We start from the raw sequence: 14130 nt of genomic DNA on the forward strand, positions 1-14130 counted from the left end.
CCAATTCAATCCACGTTGTTGCAAATGGCAAGATCTCATTCCTTTTGATGGCTGCATAATATTCCATTGTATATATACACCACTTCTTCTTTATCCATTCATCTGTCAATGGACATCTTGGCTCTTTCCACAGTCTGGCTATTGTGGTCACTGCTGCTATAAACATTGGGGTGCACATGCCCCTCCGGATCCCTCGATTTGTATCTTTGGGGTAAATACCCAGTAGTGCAATTGCTGGATTGTATGGTAGCTCTATTTTCAACATTTTGAGGAACCTCCATACTGTTTTCCAGAGTGGTTGCACCAGCTTGCATTCCCACCAATGGTGTAGGAGGGTTCCCCTTTCTCCACATCCCCGCCAACATCTGCTGTTTCCTGACTTAATTTTAGCCATTCTGACTGGTGTGAGGTGGTATCTCACTGAGGTTTTGATTTGGATTTCCCTGATGCTGAGCGATGTTGAGCACTTTTTCATGTGTCTGTTGGCCGTTTGGATGTCTTCTTTGGAAAAATGTCTGTTCATGTCTTCTGCCCAGTTCTTGATTGGATCATTTGTTCTTTGGGTGTTGAGTTTGATAAGTTCTTTATAGATTTTGGATACAAGTCCTTTATCTGATATATCATTTGCAAATATCTACTCCCATTCTGTTGGTTGTCTTTTGGTTTTGTTGACTGTTTCTTTTGCTGTGCAAAAGCTTTTTATCTTGATAAAGTCCCAAAAGTTCATTTTTGACCTTGCTTCCCTTGCCTTTGGCAATGTTTCTAGGAAGAAGTTGCTTTGGCTGAGGTTGAAGAGGTTGCTGCCTGTGTTCTCCTTTGGGATTTTGATGGACTCCTGTCTCACATTTAGGTCTTTCATCCATTTTGAGTTTATTTTTTGTGTGGTGTAAGGAAATGGTCCAGTTTCATTCTTCTGCATGTGGCTGTCCAATTTTCCCAACACCATTGTTGAAGAGACTGTCTTTCTTCCATTGGACATTCTTTCCTACTTTGTCAAAGATTAGTTGACCATAGAGTTGAGGGTCCATTTCTGGGCTCTTTATTCTGTTCCATTGATCTATGTGTCTGTTTTTGAGCCAGTACCATACTGTTTTGATGATGACAGCTTTTTTTTTTTAAAGATTTTATTTATTTATTTGACAGAGAGAGACACAGTGAGAGAGGGAACACAAGCAAGGGGAGTGGGAGAGGGAGAAGCAGGCTCTCCACCGAGCAGGGAGCCCAACGTGGGGCTCGGTCCCAGGACCCTGAGATCATGACCTGAGCTGAAGGCAGATGCCTAACGACTGAGCCACCCAGGCACCCCAATGACAGCTTTGTAGTAGAGCTTGAAGTACGGAATTGTGATGCCACCAGCTTTGCTTTTCTTTTTCAACATTCCTCTGGCTATCTGGGGTCTTTTCTGGTTCTATACATATTTTAGGATTATTTGTTCCATTTCTTTGAAAAAAGTTGATGGTATTTTGATAGGAATTGCATTCAGTAAAGTGGCAGGATATAAAATCAATGCACAGAAGTCAGTGGCATTCCTATACACCAACAACAGGACAGAAGAAAGGGAAATTAAGGAGTCGATCCCATTTACAATTGCACCCAAAACCATAAGATACCGAGGAATAAATCTAACCAAAGAGGCAAAGTATCTGTACTCAGAAAAGTATAAAATACTCATGAAAGAAATTGAGGAAGACACAAAGAAATGGAAAAACGTTCCATGCTCATGGATTGGAAGAACAAATATTGTGAAGATGTCAATGCTACCTGGAGCAATCCACCCATTTTTATTTTAAATCAAATTGATGTAGAAAGCAAAACCCATAGGTGGCAAGTAGGACTTATGGCTGAACCTAAGCAGGTCAGATACAAACTCAAAGATCATCTTTATCCATAGGATGTATTAAAAAGCTATTATTAATAATAGTGTTATTATTAATAGTATTAAAAAACCATATTATTCAGTTGACCAGAATATAATGCCACAACACTGACAAATAAAATAAAATGGAAAACCTTAATGTCTCAAAAAAAAAAAAAAAGACAGTTAACACAGGTCATTAAAATATATTTTCAAAACATGATGAAAAATGAAGAGGCTTATCTCAACAAAGTGGAACACCTACCAGCAAAATTAATAAACCATGCTTCCTTCTCTAAGTGCCCTCAGGCAGTAAGAAGCCAATGCTATGGGGGGCCTTGTTCCCAATTAAATTAAGGTCGTTAGTAAGGAAAGCAAGAATGGACAATGAGTAGTCAACTAGTAGTCTCTGACACAATCCCTCCTATTCCCCAGTCAAGTGGTCCTATATTAAATGTATTTGTATCTGTACACAGATGAAGGTATGAAGACAGTATTTGTTGCCATAAAATATATCATGTATGCAAAAAAGTATCTATATGTATCATACATGTATGGATTAAAGCAAAAGTCAGTATTTCACTTGAACTATAATGCTATCAGTTCAAAAGATAATACTTTATGCATCATAACAAAGAAAAATGTTGCCAACTAATACAATGATTTCTTGTTACTGAAAATTTGTATTTCATACAAATAGAGCCTATCTCACTGAAGCTTTTACTTTCAGAAACTTGTGATGCCGCCTGTGCATTATGGGGAGTTTTGAAGGTCTGAACAAAAAAACATTTGGAGGGCTCAATGTTAAGATCCTGAAAATGAGTCAGGATGATACACAATGAAGGTATCCCATAGACAATGAGGAAAGGAAGAGATTCTTAATTTTGACCCTCACTTAATTCACTCATGGATTATCCTTCAGACTAATTTTTGGCACATATTACTCCCGTAACTACATGAAAACTAAAGCTACTCAAATAAATTGGTTTATTTTTAAGGCAATGATAACCATATCACTTAGGAACCATCCTGCTTTCAGAAATGTTAAAATACTGGGGAGCCTGGGTGGCTCAGTTGGTTAAGTGTCTGCCTTCGGCTCAGGTCATGATCTCAGGATCCTGTGATCGAGCCCCATGTGGGGTTCCCTGCTCAGCAGGGAGCCTGCTCCTCCCTCCCACTGTGCTCTCTCTCGCAAATAAATAAAATCTTAAAAAAAAAGAAATGTTAAAATATGCAAATTACTTGTATATCCAAAACCTTATTTATGAACTTTTCAGCACTGTTGGGTCTCTTGTGTATATCTCCCAGAGGACACCTCTTTTCCATCATAGAGAGAACTTTCTCAAGAGAAACCACCAAATATGCAGTCATATCTTGTTTGGTCTCATTTTCAAAACCATTCTATAAATGAAATTCTAATTTTTGACTTGCTTCTTTTAATCATCGGAGCCATTCTTCCTTACCAACGTGCACATCTGCCAATGTGGTGTAGTATCCCACTGTACATATACACCGTAATTGATCAATTCTTCATTTGATGAACATGGGAGATATTTCTGTGCTTTGCTCCAGAACTCTCAGTTTTCTTCTGGAATACACGTAGGAGTCTCCTCAGGGTATTGACCTAGATGTGAAACTGCTAACTCTAGATGATCATTTTTATTCTTATTACTGAAAACGTGGCTGTACTCTTCCTCCCCCCACCCATGAGTATCCTGAGTGGACACAAGTCCCATTCTTCCTTAGTCTAACAGATGTAACATCTTTGATAGTTGACCTTCAGAGGGAAGAGAATGAGGAAGGAGAAATGGAGGTGCTTCCCAGAGAACAGAATGTGACTTTCAGTATAGCCCAAGGAACCAAAGGCAGACGGTGCTTAAGGCAAGGAGCAGCACTCCTGTTGGCTCCATTGAGCAAAGGTTTTGAGTAGAGCTGTGTAGGAAACTAGAGTCTCGGGCTACAGCTTAGTTGATGTCACAGAATCTCTTGGGGTCATTACTATGGAACATGTAAATGAAAAAAGACAATAGTATTTATTGTGAAAAGGCAAGTCCTACTTATTCAATGCAAAAAGGAAGCTATCTGGAAATATCTTGCTCTCAATGACCCGTATCTCTTATGATGGACCCCTTGGTCACAGATGTTCTGGTACCAGTGATGCCCTCAGCACACTCTGCTGACTGCATGACGGCCTCCATGCTACTCTCCTCCACATGGCTCCTACCTTACCTACAGTGGGCTTTATTATTTCTTAGTAAAGACCCTATCTCACTGAAGCTTTTACTTTCAGAAACTTGTGATGCCGCCTGTGCATTATGGGGAGTTTTGAAGGTCTGAACAAAAAACCATTTGGAGGGCTCAATGTTAAGATCCTGGAAATGAGTCAGGATGATACACAATGAAGGTATCCCATAGACAATGAGGAAAGGAAGAGATTCTTAATTTTGACCCTCACTTAATTCACTCATGGATTCTGATTCAAAAGCCTACTGATCATATCATTCCTTGCCAAAAAAAAAAAAAAAAAAAGCGCCCACAACGAAGTACAAACTTCTAAGCATGGTATTTGAAGTGTGTGGCAATATGGACCCAACCATTGTAACCATCTTACCGTCTTCATGAGCATACTGTATTTCAGCCAAATACTGACTAGTGACTGTCTCTTGAATGTTTCCTCTTTTCCCCTGAGATGTGGTACTGGAAAAGCACTGCTCAAATTTTGCCCCATGCTGTAGTTTTTATATCCTTAATACAGCTCATCTCTCTACAGAGACTGTGAGCTCCCTATGGACTTTGTTCACCAGGCTGCACACCTCACCCTGCCCTGTCCAGAGCAAAGAATCTGACACACAGTAGGCACGAAGTCAATGTTTACTTAAAAAGTAATGAATCAGGGGCATCTGGGTGGCTCAGTTGGTTGAGCATCCAACTCTTGGTTTTAGCTCAGGTCCTAATCTCAGGGTCAGGAGCTCAGACCTATCAGGCTCCATGCTCAGCGGGGAGTCTGCTTAGGATTCTCTCTCTCCCTCTCTTTGCTCCTCCCCTGCTTGCTCTCTCTAAAATAAATACATAAATTTTTTTTTAAATAATGAATTATCAGATATTGTCCTATCAAACTGGAATGCCTTGAAATACAAAGGCCAAGTCAGATCCATCCAAACTCAGTTAATTCTGTATTTGCTCATCCTTTTGTATCTTCCCACCCCTATAAACAGCGCTACTATCTACCCGTCAAGTCTAGAAAGTCTGTGTGTCATTTCATATTCTCTGTCATCCCTCACTCACTTGTCTAATTGTTCACCACGTTCTAAGGGGTCTATGCCCATGTCCCCTCTACATGCCTGTTGTTCAGGCCTTTTATCATCTCTCCCCTGCATGGTCAAAGTCCTAACTGGCTTCTCTGATTCCAGTTTTCCTGTACTCACTTATGCAGTGACCATTCTAAGCACAGGTGTGGTCAAATCACTCCTGTGCACTCCCCATCTCCACCTGAACACATCTTGCCCCCTGCATCTCCTGCTCCAATTCCACTGAGCTGTGAGCTCTCTAAACTCACCCAGCTGTCTCCATGCTGTGAGACTCTATATCCTGTGTCTCTGCATGTACTCCCCACTCTGCCTAATTGTTTATATATACCAGTTATTATCATAGGGCATGTAGTAGGCATTTAATTGTTTCAAGAAATGAATAAATTGACCCACTTTAAGAAAATTATGTTTCCCTATCTTTGAAATGGGTGGGTGAACTGTGTTGACATTTGAGATCCATTCTAGTTGATATCCTTGAGTTCCACGAATGGGTAACGTGCATGGCCTTGGAGACTAGGAGAAGCTGCACAAGAGTGGTCGGGACAAGGAAACCAATCTCTGGATTATGGTACCCTACCTGACCTAGTTCTAGACAAGCTCCTCCTCAATTTTTGAGATAACCTGAAAAACAAAATAGAACAAACCTAGTCAAAACAAGTACCACGTAGTGACAATATTTTGTTATATAAACACCAGTTTCCAATAAAAAGAGCTGGGACTCCCTGGAAAAGCAGTTGATTACAAAGCTGAGATAGGGAAAATATGACCTTGGAATATCTGGAAACGCCAGAAATGCTAAAAGACGGGACCTGTTGAAGGAACACAGGAAACAACATAAAGGAGTTTGTACTGACCTTAGTTAGAACAATCAAAGCAAAAAAAAAAAAAAAAAGTTGATTATAACCCATAGAACAAATATCTATGTCACAAATAAATAATTGAATAAAAACATAAATGAGTGAGAAAGGATACTTCTTCCTAACAGTGGATTCCAATTAATATAGCCAGAGGGAATCAGGGAAACATAAAATCATTAGGCAAACACCACAAGAATAACTGGTGCAGACAAAATCCACCAATGAATGCTGAAATCGGGGGGCAAACAATTGGTTTTTGCAAAGAAATAACCAGTAAATGCAGTGTGGGATCCTGGAACCAAAATGCCAATGCAATCCAAATGTTTCTCTGAGTCAGGATTACGTAGCATGTTAATCCCTTGGCTCTGACAGAGTGTTACTATGAGAACGGGCTGGAGGAGAAATATACAGAAACTGTATGATTGTTTGGCAGTTTTTCCACAAGTTTGAATTTTTTTTTGAGTACTCATTCTTGTCTTTTGAATTAGTGATTAGAATAATTCCCAAATGCTGAGGAAGAACACAGGTTAGCTGCAAGAAAGACAGATTGAAATCCTCACTGTACACTCATCAGTGTGTGTGTGTGTCTTTGTCCAAGTTACTCATGTCCTCTGAACCCCCATTTCCTTCCTCTGTAAAACTAAGATCAATAGAACTTTATTGTTTCTGGTTGTGAGACCCAGATGTGTGCACACAGGACCAGCACAGAGGAAGAAACAGGACTTGCAGTTTCCTTCCTGAGGTGCCACGAACGTCCCTGTCCTCTTAGAGCTCACAGTTCAGAGAGCGAAACAGCCAGACCCTAATCCAACTCACACATCCAACTTTCTGACTGTACTGCTCGTTTACCTGTGCCATCCAGGATTTAGCACGTACGGTGCTCTGCAGCAAGTGAAAAGGATGAGCAAAGGAGTGTGCAACCCTTTCTACTGGACTGCAAACTCCTTGGGGAGAGAGCTAGGGTTGCACTCATCCCGATTCACCACATGCACGTGAGTACTGGGCATCTGAAAATGGAAAAAATGAATTAAGGCCAATAGAAAGCAGGGAGGGAGAGAAATCTGGCCACCCACCTGGACCCCTTTTGGGTGAGGCTGAGGTTTATGTATTCCTGGAGTAGGGAGCCATATCCTCGCTCCTTTAGGTTGCTCTGGTTCTCTCTTTTATCTCCCCGAGGGGTTCCATGTGATTTCAGGAATGATTTGTTTTCCCACATCCTATTAAGACGGTAAAGCCTTTCAGTGGGAGTTCTCTCCTTTCCCTTACTCTTCCTTGGGGCTTCAGCCTGGACTGGGGAGACTCTCTGGCCTCCATCCTGTTTGCTCATGTTGCCTTCACTCTGAAAGGCCGAGACGGAGGGTCCCATTTCCGGACCTTCCGTGCTGTCTGTAACAGGTCTGCTGATTGCCTCCCCTCCTTCAACCACACTCATGCTGCCCTGGAGAGTTACTGTTGCCCCTGGTTCTGCCCTTTGGACAGGCCCTGCAGGTGCCTGGATTGGGACAGACGGTGTGTTCCTACGCATACAGTATGAAGCGTATTGTCGGTTTCTTTCCCCACCAGTATAAGACAGAGAGGTGGCCCCAGACACATCAGTGACCATGGAAAGGCTCCTGATATTGACCTGATCTTGATCCCCTTCTCCGTGGAGCTCCATGGCCTGTGCCGAGGGGAGAAACAGGGAAGCAGAGAAGAAAGTAAGTGAGACTAGAAGGGATTGTCACTTGCCTTCTTGAAGCTGAACCACTCCAGAGCTTATAACTGGGAGGAACTTTGAGGTCATCAAGTCCAGTGGATGTAGGAATCCCCTCTATGGCACCCCCACAATGGTCACTCAAGTTTTACGTGGACAGCTCCAGTGCCAGAAGAGCACTGTGGCCATTCAGGGAGCATCCTCGCACTTCTATTTTATACACTTGTCTTAGCATTTCTGCAAAAGAGTCCCAGGAGTGAGACTGCTGGCCAAGAGCTATGCTCTTTTACATTCTCCTATTCAGAAACAAACTGCGCACATGTGCACAAAGCATGCCACAGATGCAAAGAAAAATCAGTGCGCAGCTCCAGTTAAGGAAGGACTTTTCATACTTGGAAGTGTCCCCTAAAAGATCGGACCACCTGGGTTGTAGTAGCAATTGTCCCAGAGTGGCCTGGGCAGTGGGGATGCTGTTGAGGGCATTAGAACATTGGCTATGAGAGCAGAGGAGCCGACATCTAAGGGGCCACGGATATTCAGAAGCACTTGGGGCCTTTCCAGTGTGGCAAGGTCTCTGCATGGTGCCTTGTTTGGCCCGAGTTCTTCCAAATGCAATGCCTTCTCCTGGTGAGCCTCAGAGAGCAGCCTGGAAAAGCCTCAGCTGCTCTTCCAAATCACCCTGGCCCCATCTCCAAGAGTCTATGCAAAGGCTTACTGCTGGGCTCTTCCTGTGCTCTGCCTCCAACCCAGGTATGGAGACCATGTCACCAGCAGGTTGGGCCTGGGTCCCACTGTAAGCCTCCACTGGCGGTCTCAGCAGGTACACTAAGTCTTCCCAGCATGCAAACAGATCTTGTCTCGCATCTGAAGGAAGGCACAGTTAAAAGAGCGGCCAGTGGCAAGCTTCAAGTGGAACTGTTTTTTCTCATGATTATAGATGGATAACTTGACAAACTTCAAAGGAAGCAGCCTGTTGGGGAGCAAAGAAGTGGGGGATTAGGTTGAGACAAATGGGAAGGAAGAGGGAGGGAGTCCTTTGGCCCAGTCCGAATCTATTTCTCTGCTAAAGGATTTGCCAAATCCTGTCTGCTTGACCTCAGCTCTCATGTCCACCTCCTCATCGCTGATAAGTGCAGTCTTAATTTGGAGAACAGCACTTAGCTCGTTGGACCTCATGCAACACCACGATGGCTCCTGACCACCTACAAGACCGCCCCCCACTCTGCCATGCACGGCCTGCAACTATGTGTCTCCAACTTTCTTCCTGGTCTTATTCCCACAACCCTTCTTCTACAATCGATAGCCACTTTCCCCACAAAGGTGTCTGATTTCTCCTCCTCTGAATCCACACCACAGTTGCTGGTCATGCGGTGGAGGGCGCGCTCACTCTGGGCTCTGTGTCATGGTGAATCATGTGCTTGATGGTCTTGCCCCTTCTGCATATGTCCTACAGGGAGGGACTAAAGTTCCCGTACTCGCCTGGTCAGCTCCAATCTCTCTGTCGACCTGAGGTCCTTTCTCTGGGTATCTTGGTCATTTCTGGCCCTGGCTGCACAGCTCACAGCCGGCTGTGCCAGCAGCATGGCATCGGGCATTGTGAGGTGGCGGCTGGTATATGCAATGCCCACCGTCATCATCTGCACAGCGCTGTGCACATCAATCACTTCTCCTCTTCTGTTGATCTGTTGTTGGAAGAAAGAGGAAAGCGGCATCGTCTTACGTCCTATTGGTCCTCCTCTGCTCTGCTCCTAAATAAAGTGGCCACCACAGTTCTTGGTGTGCGGCAAAAACTCAGCGGGCTATGGTTCAAGCTGCGTACCATACCAACAGAACGGATTCGTATCGCCCTCTCCAATCTGAGCTCTCAGAGGAGCCAGACTCCCTTTCCTCAATGTGCCTGTGATCAGATGCTTTTGTATTAGAAGTACCTGTGTTCACCATTAAAATAGTAAGTGGGCAGGCACAGCCAAAGACCCAGCAATTCAGCCCCCAAAACGTGCTCTGCATTGACTTGCACATGCCCAGATGTGATGGACAAAGTTGTTCATCACCAGATTTTCAGTCACAAGAGACCATGCACGATGCAAGTACTTCCCAGTAAGTGTTTGAGTAAACAAATGTAGTTTTTTTTAGCAAAATGGACATTTTATTAAAACTAAAAACAGCTTTTTTGCCTAAAAAATACCAATGCAACAAACCATGAAATGCAAAGGGATCATTCTGGACTCAAGGAGTAAAAAGGTGTGACGATCAAGTGTAAAACATGATCCCGGATGGGGAAATACAGCTATTAAGAACATTATTGGAACAACTGAGAAAATGTAAACGCTCACTAGTATGATAGCATTCTATCAACAGCAAATTTCATGAAATTGTGCCGTGGTTACATAGGCAAATGTCCAAATTCTTAGAAGACATATGAAGAATTTAAAGATAAAGGGGCATAATGCTAGTCACTTACACCTAACTCTCCAGTAGTTGAACAAGAATAATCATCTATGTCTCGTGTCTGTGTGAGTTTACTGGCTCTGAATCCCGCCTACATATTTCAATAAACTGGGAGCTCTGCAGCGCCCTGCTGCCCAGAGTGTCCAGGTCATTACACCACAATCCTGGGAGTGGGTCCTGGGCATCAGTGTTTTCTACACTTTCTAGGTTATTCCAAGGAACAGTCAAGGTTGAGAATCAGTGACAGAAGTATAGTTGTGGAGCTGCTGGTTGATTCGCAGGGGTCTACTCTCACCTACTCTTCTTGCTGTCACACTTACAAGGTGTGTGGTTGCTCACACCAAAAGTCTGGTTTGCACTGCTATTCCCCAACCCACACCATCATCCTGAAAGCCATGTGGAGTAGAAACTCCCTGAGCTGAAGTCCCGAAAGCGGGGGCCTCAGCCACTTGACGGACTGGGAAAGTCACCTCACTCCCTGGAACTCAGTTTGCTCCTGAGTAAAATGGGGATCTTTGTTCTGCCTACATAAGCAGGCTGTTGTGAGGCTGACAGGAAATGGACACCCAATTGCTTTGGATACTGGAGAGAACCATATAAATATGGCTTCAGGATATCTGGAGCCTCAAGTTTCTACAAAACACACTGAGGGAGAAAAAGCAAGCTGCAAATGGCCGAACAAGTAGGACATCATGTCGCAAGTCCACACGTCCCACCCAAGACCGTATTGCACCTCCAAGAGTCATAAAACGTTTAACAGGTACACACGAAGGGACAAAACCTGCATGAGAATAATGACCACACTTGGGGCAGTGGTAGCTGGGGAGAAAGGGAAATGCAAGAAGGGAAGTGTGTCCAGAAAGATTAAACCACATTCATGTTTTTCCTCCAAAAAATATTACATCTGAAGCAAGTATGGCAAAGGGCAGCCACCTGATAAAACTGGGTGGATAAATCAGGAAGTATAAAAACAGAACAAAACCACTGTCGCTTTCCTCTACCCGGTTGCAATGTCACCGAAGACATCCTTGCACACTCAGCACATGATAGGTCTTCGATAAGTTGTTGTGGGAAGAAAAGAATGAACAGGAGTAAAGAAGGGGGGGACTACACACATGAATCGGGGAGAAGCAGGGAGAAGGGGGGACCAGACGCATGAGTCGGGGAGAAGGGGGGACCAGACGCATGAGTCGGGGGAAGGGGGAGGATGGGTGATTCACCTGGATAAAGTCGCTCTCAAACACAGGCACGTCCTTCAGCAGCAGGTACTCCCCCTTGCCCAGGAGCTGCTGCAGCTTTCCCACAGAGCTGCCGAACATGGGAAGAATGCGGCAGCTCTGAGTGCTGTCTTCTGGTGACTCCATGCCGCTCTCCGCGCTCCCTTGCGCTAAGTCCCCGAGAAGAGGAGGCAGGTTATTTCGTCCCTGTCACTTAGAATGTCTCCCTACCACCGCCACACAACACACACAGCCTGCCACGGTGTGACTTAGACACGGGCCCTCCGGGGACACGCCCACCCGGGGTTAGTTGGCAGTTAGCAGGCAGGGCCCGCGGGGGGACTGGAGGGAGGCGCGCCTCCTCTTGGCTGAGCCAGACCAGCACCAGGATAAGCGCACGGCTCGGTGATCGGTGCAGGCCCGAGCGGGGCCGTACCCTCGCTCCCCAGCCAGCTTGTGCAGGGAACAACCTCTACAACCGTGGAGATGCTCTGCTGACTCCTGACTCAGACTCCAGATGTTCACCCCCCACCCCCGCCCAGGCCCACGACAGTTCCCTACTCTCACCACGGATTCACCGCACCCGAGAACGTGGCCACCACTTCCAAGCGACGACAAACCACCGGATCTGAGCGTTTCACGTGTTCTACCTTCTGGACTGCTTTCCATCTGCACCACTGCCCCCTCCCTGCTCCCTGGTCAGGGCCAGGATCAGCCCCTCCCTGACCCCGGTCAGGTCCCCGCTCGGGTCCAGAGCGCCCACGTCCCAGGCAGGTCCGTGCTGAACGGCTCCCTCGCAGGCCTTCCTGCACTCGCCCTGGGGGTTCCCACCCTGAGTCCCGGTCCTGATGAGGTTCTCCCCCGCCCTCTCCGGGGTCTCCCCTCGGGCTCTCCGCGAGGCGAGGGTCAGACGCACTCAACCCTGGTCTAGGTCGTGGTCTGGGCGCCGCTCCCTGCTGTCACTGCACCGCGCAGGGCACCCCCTCCCTGGGCCCCGCAGGGCTGGCTCCTGCGCCTCCGGTGGGCACAGCCAGGCTGCACCAGACCCCACCTCGGGGGCGCGAGGTGCAGCGGCCGGCCCCGCTGCCTCGGCGCCCCCACCCTCCCCCTGAACACGCTCCCCACCCGCGTGTCCCGGGAACCCCCGTCTCCCCGTCGCCGCGCAGGCTGCCTTTCAGCTCTGTCCATTGTGACCTGGAGCCGTCACACAACACTGTGTCCTCATCCCCACAGGCGACCCCTGCGAGAGCGACAGCACTCTGCACAAACACCGCCGACCCACGACGGAAACCGCAGCAGAAGACGCGCAGACGCAGTCGGTGCCTCCTCAGGGAAAGGGTAGCCCTCCGCGGACGGACACGGAGAGCGCATGCGCGGACACCACCCGCACCACGTCCGTGAGCTCCTCTGGTGAGGGACACGACAGGAGGCGGGCCAGCAGGAGCGCAAGCGCAGTCACTGCCTACCTGGAGCCGGATGGCCAGAGAGCCGGAGGTCCGGGCGCATGCGCACGGGACACTGCACAAGAAACAGGTCTGATGGTTGGAGCTGGAGGGAGCTGGACCTGGAACGTGAGCCTTCCTGGCTTTACAGAGAAGGTGGCGGGAAGGTGCTCCCGCCCCGTCGTTGTCTCCTGCTAGTTCCCATCTCCTCGCATTGTGCACTCAGACTGCAGCAGGTGACTAAAGTCGGCCTTCTGTGACCATCCCAAGTAAGCTAAAGGAAATCTCAAAAACAGGAGAACCAGAAAACCAGTAAAGTGAAAGCATGCAAGCAGTGTTTTTGAACAATCAGATGTGATAGAAACATAATGAATTAAGATGACTTCAGGGCCTTTCTGGTGTCTTTGTGGAAATCAAAAACCCTTAATTTTTACAAACAACAAATTTTACCTTGTGAAGAGCGAGTATTTGGGAGAACTGCTGGCAAGAACTCATAGCCTTTATCCATTTTTTTTTTATTTTAAAGAAAAACAATTGGCTTTATTTTTTAACACAGTTTTAGATTTACAGAATTGAGAAAATAGTTCAGAGAGTTCCATATATCTCCCCTCTCAGATTTCGCTCCGTTATTAGCATCATTCTGTAGTGTGGTGTATTTCATTTATGAATCAATATTGGTATATTATTATTAACTAAAGTCCACAGTTTATATTAGATTCACTCTCTGTGTTGTACAGATTGATCGGTTTTGACAAATGCATGTCATATGCCCATCACTACACTGTCTTACGGAATAGTTCCGTGTCCTAAAAATCCTGTGCTTCAAATATTTATTTTTCCCCTTTGCCCTGAGCTCTTGGTGATCATTGATATATATGTGTATATATATATTTTTTTGATCATTCGTATTTTTAACGTCTCTGTGGTTTAATCAGGAGAGGATGTTGTATTTTGTCAAATGCTTTTTCTGCATGCATTGAGAGGACCATATGGTTCTTCTCCCTCCTCTTATTAATGTGTTCTATCACATTGATTGATTTGCAAATGTTGAACCACCCTTGAATCCCGGGGATAAATCCCACTTGGTCGTGGTAGATGATCCTTTTAATGTATTGTTGGATCCTATTAGCTAGGATTTTGTTGAGGATTTTGGAATCCATATTCATCAGGGATATCAGTCTGAACTTCTTTTTGATGGGGTCTTTGCCTGGTTTGGGGATTAAGGTAATGCTGGCTTCATAGAATGAGTTTGGAAGTTTTCCTTCTGGTTCTGTTTTTTGAAACAGCTTCAGGAGAATAGGTATTATTTC

General features: G+C 45.7%; 1 pseudogene; it reads right to left on the reverse strand.

Annotated features, from left to right (window-relative positions):
* Window positions 1-6287: 6287 nt before the first annotated feature.
* LOC118026542 lies at window positions 6288-11928 on the reverse strand (annotated as a pseudogene).
* Window positions 11929-14130: the final 2202 nt, after the last annotated feature.

Source organism: Mirounga leonina, unplaced genomic scaffold (assembly GCF_011800145.1).
Source record: "Mirounga leonina isolate KUSES-001 unplaced genomic scaffold, KU_Mleo_1.0 Mir_239, whole genome shotgun sequence".
NCBI classification, from domain to species: Eukaryota; Metazoa; Chordata; class Mammalia; order Carnivora; family Phocidae; genus Mirounga; species Mirounga leonina.